We start from the raw sequence: 7986 nt of genomic DNA, 5'->3' as shown, positions 1-7986 counted from the left end.
GATAGCCCATCACCTCTGCCATATTCTCTTGGTTAAAGCAAATTACAGGTCTTGTTCCCACCTACATACATGTGAACCCCAGGAGGAGGGTTTTCCATGGGGTTCACCAAGGGTCAGGATTAACCTGACCTGTAAGTGAATATTTAATGCCTTCCCCAACTCATTTATAAGTACCTCAAAGTCTTGGACTAAAACTGCCCTTTTACACACTAAGCAATCATCTCATCTTTAGCTCCTTGTGATTTTTATTGGTAATGAGTCTCTGTGATAAGGTCTAAGATAGACTTGACATTGATGGAATTCCATTTGGTAGTAAGCATTGTTGTGTTGTTTCCAGGGCTTTTGTTTTCAGTCTGACACCTATGTTTACCAGACGGCCTCCTTCCTGGGCAAAGCTGTACTCAGGTGTTAGTGGATGACAGATCCCTGTGTTTTTGTCTTTATCCATATGTGGGATTATCCCATTAGTGGGATACTCTTCCGTGAAATGCTTTTGTCTATAGGAGACTCTGATTTCCTTGGAATGGATGTTCATATGTCCTCCATTTTTATTACGCCAGTACAGTAGTGATACATGACAACAGCCTGAAGTTCTCGTCTTTGAATTCCCACGCTTTCATACCTTCCACAAGTGCAGAGCATCTCTGGACTCTCCTTTAAGGAGACTTTCAATATCTATTCTTCTTATCTCTGATTAAACCAGGAAAAATGATGCAATCTGGGTTGGGGAGAAAAGGAACAGATGGAAGGCTGTTTGTACCCAGAAGGGTTGGGGAGAAACCAAAACACTCTCACGCTGTTTCATGGGGCATCTAAAGACCATTTTAGAGCTTGAAGAAATAAATAAATACCCAATCAAATAGAAGCATCTGGAAGGTTGAAGGTTAATGGTCATTTTTCAGTTGGGAAGATAATAAACAAAAAGGATGATTAGGTTTTAGAACTGCAGTGTTATTTTAAGCAGTCTTAGTAAACCTTTCCTTTCTCTAACTTTTCTTTCATATGGCTACTCTGGGTTTTTAAAAATAACATTTTAATTTTAGAATAGCTTTATATTTACAATTTGTGAAGATAGTACAGAGAGATTCCATACACACTATTTCCCTAACTTTTTGTTCAAACCCTCCAGTGCTCTGTTGCCAGGCTCCCATATTTATCAATACCATGCCCCTAGTGTGTAAGAGAGAGAAATCTTTTTTTCTACCCCCTTTTCAGTGCTTAACTAGGTCAAAATTTTCAAAGCGGAGAGATTAGGAGTGATGGTGGAAGAGAAAAGGGGAGAGAAGGGGGTAGATACAATAAATTCTTTAGTCTCGAATTTTATTTTAATGATTAACTTCAGTTTCCCTACCTGCAAATCTTTACAGAAATGGCTAGCAAGTGTCCAGTTGGGTAACTCAGTGCTAGGAACAGCAACAGTCCTTGTTCCTACGGGGGAACACTTCTCCCTCTCTTAGAGGTAAATTTTCTGCAGAGATTCCACCATTTATATTGTCCACATTAGCCCAGAATATTCTCGGCTGCAACATGTGTGGTGGCTCTTCTAAGACCATTTAAGCAAAAGGTAGACTATGCTGGGCTCTGGGAAGAGAATGCAGGTTTCCACCATGTCCTGGGAAAGAAAGAGGGAAGTGCAGACTCTCTAGGATGGAGTGGATCTTGGAGCCATTTTTTAAGCTTCTCATCACACCTTAAATTCTACTATTGCAATCAAAATAGTGTAGCCTTGGCATAAAGATAGACAAATAGATCAGAAGAATAGAGTCCAGAAATAAACTCACCCATATACTGACAACTGATCTTTGACAAATGTGCAAAGGTGGGTGCAAAGGCAATGCAATGGAGAAAGAAAGGTCTTGTCTTTCTTCCTTCCTTCCTTCCTTCCTTCCTTCCTTTCTTTCTTCCTTTTTTAGTGGGGGGAGGGTGGCAAGGGCCAAAGGAAGAGGGAGAGAGAATCTTAAGCAAGCTCCATGCTCAGCATGGAGTCTGATGGGACTCTTATCTCAGAACTCTAAGATCATGACCTGAGCAGAAATCAAGTCAGATGTTTAACTGACTGAACTACCCAGGCACCCCCCAAATTGTCTTTTCAACAAAAGGTGTTGGAAATATTATATATTCACATGAAAAAGAATGAATTTAGACCCATAACTTGAACTGTATACTGAAATTAGCTCAAATTAGATTGCACATCTAAATGTATAAAATTTCTAGATAAAAGTATAGAAGATCTGTTACCTTGGGTTAGGTAAAGATTTCTTGCATATAACACCAAATTCATGAGCCATAACATAACAAATTGAAAATTATATTTCTCCAAAATTAAGAGTTCTGCTTTTCAAAAGATTCTGTTAAGATAATGAAAAGATATACATAACCAGTGAGGAAATCTATACAAAGCGTATATCTGAAAGCCCACCTAGGGGCCACCTGGGTGGCTCAGTGGGTTGGGCCGCTGCCTTCAGCTCAGGTCATGATCCCAGGGTCCAGGGATTGAGTCCCGCATCGGGCTCTCTGCTCGGTGGGGAGCCTGCTTCCCTCTCTCTCTGCCTGCCTCTCCATCTACTTATGATTTCTCTCTGTCAAATAAATAAATAAATAAATAAATAAACTCTTAAAAAAAAGGGCAAAAGGTTTGAATAGACACTTTGCCCACTATAAGGTTGGTCAATAAACATATGAAAAGATATTCAGCATCATTAGACATTAGGGAAATGGAAATTAAAACCGGAGTGAGATTAAAAACTACATGCCTATTAAAATGGCTAAAATGGAAAGGACTAACCACACCAAGTGCTGGTGAGGATATGGAAAGAGTGGAACTCTCAGATACTGCTGGTAGAAATGTAGAATGGTGCAACTGTTTTTTGAACACAGTGTAGTAGCATTTTTAAAAGTTAGACATACACTTACCATATAATCCATCTACTCCATTCCTAAGTATTTACCCAGGAAAAAAGAAGACATACATCTAAAGATATGTATATAATGTTCATAGCAGACAGCCCAAATGTCCATTAATAGATGAATGGATAAGCAAGCAATGTTTACAGCACAATATTACTCAGCAATAAACAGAAATGAGTTATTGATACACTGACAAACATTGAGAAATCTCAAAATAATTATTCTGAGTGAAAGATTGCAGACCAAAAAGAGTACTGCTGTATAATTCCATTTATATGGAAGTCTACAAAACGCAAACTAACCTATAGTGACCCAAAACAGATCATTGGTTGCTTTGGGGGAGGATGGAGAAAGGGGGGTTACAAAGAAGAGGCACAAGGAAACTTTTGGCAAGGATGGATATTTTCAGTCTCCAGTGTGGTGATAGTTTCACAGATGGATACATCCATGGAAACTTCTCAAGCTGCCTGCTTTAAATGGACAGTTTATGGTATCTCAGTACGTAATTTATTGTATGCCAATGGTGTCTCAATAAAGCTATTTAGATTTTAAAAATTCTTCTATTGCACAACTTCCAAGAGGTTTTCAGCAAAGCTCTCTTTATCAAAATCTGAGATAAGGCAGTGCCAGAAGCTGCAAACTGAGAGGAGTCACTTGTACGGAATGAGAAGACATTCTAGAGCCTAGTCTTCTGCAGAGCCGTCAGTCAGAGGCTCTGGGAAAGGGGATGAGCAACAGCCAAGAGCCTGGACTTGCTCTCTGCACTGAGTGCCCTCATCTGTGAAATGGCGGCCTTGGGCAGCTTGACCTCTAACACCCAGTGCTTCGTGGCTCAGTGGAAGTACCCCGTGATTTTTCACTAAATGAATCTTGGTTTGGCTTCTGGCTCCACCTGTACTGACCTTTGCTTCTGTAGCCCTTGACCTCTGCTCCTGGCTGTGCCCCATTAACATGGAGGGGGGATTGCTAACCCTCCATGCTGTGGGGAGGATCAGTGTGCCTGGGATAGAGCAGGAGGGTTTGTTTTCTTCCTTTTCCTCTGTCTACTGAGTGGGAGATGTAAGGAATGATTTTTTTTTTTTTCTTTCCTGGCACTGAGTTTAATTTCTACTTTGAGTCACAGAGAGTAGAAAGTAACCCATTTGGTTGGTTCCTCTCCTCAGAGTAACATAAGTTTATGCCAGGCACGGATGGGGTGAAGGTCTGGGTCTCACCCTTGCCAGGGTTAGGCAGATGTCTTGATTGACATTTGGGGGATGATCCCTAAAACTCACAGTTGAGTCACATGACCTCAGCTCCCTACAGACTCCGCCCTCCATCACTTCCTCCCGTCCTGTTCTGGGAGGCAGTGGGCACTAAAGTTGAGGCACGAGCCTGAAGACTGCTTGGACCTGAAGCCCAGCCCCACCATTCCCTAGCCAGGGCAAAAGCTTTGTTTTCACACCTGAAAATAAGGGGGATTAAAATAATTTCACTCACAGAGTGGTTATGAAAATTCAGTGAGTCAGCACTTAAACCAGTGCCTTGACTTTGGTGACATTTGTTGTCATGCCAGAGAGTGGGATGTCTGTCCTTCTGCTGGGGCCCTTGGTCCCTCCAGGCTCTTCCAAGAAAGACAGCTCTTGGCCACTCTGATCTCAACTCCTGCAACTGATCTGACATTCTGAGGGATGGAGAGCGCAGAGCTTCCAGTGTAATCTATCAGGGCTTCCCTCTCTGGAGAGGCCCCGGGGATACCTGGCCATGGGAAATAAGGTAAGGGCAGAATGCCTTGCTACCCTTCAGCATGCATTCTCCCCCACCACCTCTCCAAAAGATCCCAAAACACCATCGCCAGCCTCTTGAATGTCAAAGCCAAGGATTTACTCCTTTGCTGTTTGCATCCTACTTGGTACAGAGCGTTAGTGAGGAGCCTCACATGTGGACACCCTGGATCACTGGGTGGAGGATGCTTAGAAATACAGGGGCATACAGGGGGTACCTGTATCACATCATCAAATGTCAGCTTCTTTTGGTCCTCTGGGGTCCATGGAGGTGCCTGGTGCAGAAGGGAAGCTGCCAGTAGAAGCTTCCTTGGCCCCCTGACCCCCACAAGAATTGATGCTGGGATGGATGCATTAGACATGTTGGTGCATTAGACATGTTGGTGCAGGAGACCAGACCCTCTGAGTCAGAATCGCATGCGCTCGGGAGATGGATACTCCTGTTATCTAATGCCTTTTACAAAGGTCAGAGCTCAGCACGACGGGAAGTGCTCCTAGCGCACTTTCTTCTGGGGACATGTGCTATGTTCTGAGGTAGCTTAAGTGGTAGGTTAATAATGTTTTCAAAGAGAATGCAAGCTGAAAAAAACATATATTGAAGAGCAATGTCGTTCTGCCACCTTGTGGTAGTATCTTCCTGTGAGTTCGTCTTGTTGCTATAGCCTGTAACCCAGCAACTGCTAGGGAGCCCTGGCTCTTCCTAAAAAGGATGAGCGTTTAAGCCTGAACGATGTCTTATCAACTACCATTACCTTCTCAAAAATGGAAAAGAACACACACACACACACACACACACACACACACACCACCACCACCACCAAAACCCTTTGTTATTTAGATGTAAGCTATATTATTAGGATCAATCTTTGAGGTATATGATACTTAAGATATTCATTCAATTAACATTCATTTTCCATATGCAAGGAGAAGTGCTAAGTTCTGGGGGAAAATATAAATAGAGTCTCTATCCTCAATGAGCTTAAATTGTTACAATTTCTATATTGTAAGTAAAAAAAAATATATATATATATGTTAGGAGTTCTGGATACACAGGGAAAGAAGGGGATGACAGCATGGGAAATTGAGAAAGATCTAAGAAGGGAGATCATTTGAGCCTAGGGAGTCACCAAACATCTTTGAGTCAGGGAGGGACACTAGAGGATTGGGAGGGCAAGAAGATCACCCTGGAGTAGGAGTGGAGGGCCATGGTCTATAAACTTTTCATGCATCATTAAGAATCAAACAAAAACAGCGAATAAGCATTCCACTAAAGGTATTGATAAATTATAAGCATTTATGGGCATAACTTATACATTAAAAGCCACATGTTAAAAGCAACAGAAGAAAGTAAAAAAAGAGAAAAGCCCTAGTACTCCTTGCTTTCCATTGGATTAACAGGCAGACCCCACTTGGAAGGTTAATGGTGTACATCATGGGGGCAGGGAGACAAGCAAAGAGAATCAGACTCAGAGCCATCAGGATGGTCTGGTAAGAGGTGATAGCGACCTACGTTAAGGTGGGGGCTAGATGTGAGTACAGAGACAGAGCTTCAGAAACAAGCAGAGATCTGGCAGGAATTTAGGGTGAATGAGCTGTTAAAGGCAGTTCTAGGTTGATATTGTTTTGTTTTGTTTTAAAATCATGTGTTATTGGAAAGGTGGTGAATCATGTACTGAGATAGAGGGTACAGAAGAAAAGGCGGTTGGTGGGGAAGGTAATGAGATTATTTTGGGTACAGTAAGTGCTAAGCACCAGTGAATCCTGTCCGGCTTACATAGGGATCTGAAGTTTATTTTCTCTGAGTCCATAGTAGAATAGTGTTATTGGATCCAGAGGTGATGGCCCTGTGTGGGAGAGCATGACGTTGCCCAGGGAAGGACTACAGAATAAGAGGAGAACAGGGCCAGGACGGACTCCCATAGTGGTCAAGTCCTAGAGATGATGGTAGCCCAGGTCTCCTGGAAAATACCTTCGGTGATGAAGAATCACCAGCAGGTATGCTGGGGAATGTCTCAGAACCAACACCGGTGAGGGAATGGAGACTCGGGATTGGGTAGAGGGACAAGTTGAATGTAATGTGGTTTTGCCAGGTCTCAGCCCATCCAATGGCAGCTCTAGAACCCAGATGAGCCCTTTGAGTGATGAGCAGTGGTGCACCGGACTGGTTTCTACCGGCTTGTGTGAGCAACTGTGTGCCTCCCCTCCAGATCCTTGCTCGATGATGTCAGCTTAATCTCGAAATTGGCCACAATGGGAGTATTTACACCATGGAAACCACCCAACATGACAAGCCAGGGCTTTTTTCCTAGAGAACCAGTTGTGAAATATTTACTAGGATACACATGTGTGTCCCTAATGAGGTAAGAGGATGGAACCTTTATATCTTTGCCTCAACTAATCCTTGGAAGCAGGCTGCCGCTGGGGAGAGCATGTTACCTTGGGTGGGATAGCTTTCTTCAGCAGAGGACTGCACCTGGTTGTGAGACTTGAGCAGAAAACATTCCCTCCATCTGGAGATATCTTAGTGCCTCCACTGTGAGCAGGGAATGTGGAGAGCATACCATCATCCACCGCAGCCCACATTCTGGGCAACTGCTTCATTTAGTGACTTGACTTCATCTGGAAACTACTCTAAGAGTCTCATTAGTCTCTTCCTGGGGAAACTTGGAAGAGTAAGATTGGTCTTCTTTGCTGTAGGTAGGCTTGAGGCCACATGTTATCCATCATTTTCTTCCTTTGCTATCCATTCTAGTTTCCCCTCCCACTCAGCCAGCAACTTTCCTGGTCTGGGTAGTTTATCTGGTAGCCTGACCCAGTTGTTCATCCCCAGGGGTTGGAAATCCTGATCACCACACCCTGCTGAGACTGTTGTTGGTGTGTGATGCCTCCTTACCATCAGAGCTGGGCAGGGGAATGCAAAGAGATAGCCTTGTGGACTGCCAGTGTGCAAATATACTCTCCCATGCCCCATTGCAGAAGGGGAGACCCTCCTGGTGATCAGGATAGGTTACCCTACTGGTAGGATGACTCCTTTTCTTGCCGGCTTATCTCTTGGCATCAGAAGGCTTGTTGACCCCTGCAGCCCTGGCCGGGGGTATGCCTCCTCTGGGAACTAGGGCTTCTCACCTCACAGATCCAGGATCCTTTTGGGGTCGATTCAACTTTCACCAAGCATTCCAGGTGCAATATTCTTCAGGCTGTAAGAGAATGAGCCTGGCTGGCTTCCTGTTTGGTGGAATTTGAACAGTTAGCCTACCGTTTGGATGCAGAGCAGGGACACAGCTGGGCTCCCTCTCAAGTGTACTCAGTAAGTGTT

The sequence above is a fragment of the Mustela putorius genome, unplaced genomic scaffold (assembly GCF_011764305.1).
Source record: "Mustela putorius furo isolate JIRA1106 unplaced genomic scaffold, ASM1176430v1.1 tig00000450_pilon_pilon_pilon, whole genome shotgun sequence".
Classification (NCBI taxonomy): Eukaryota; Metazoa; Chordata; class Mammalia; order Carnivora; family Mustelidae; genus Mustela; species Mustela putorius.
Note: the sequence above shows the minus strand (reverse complement) of the source record.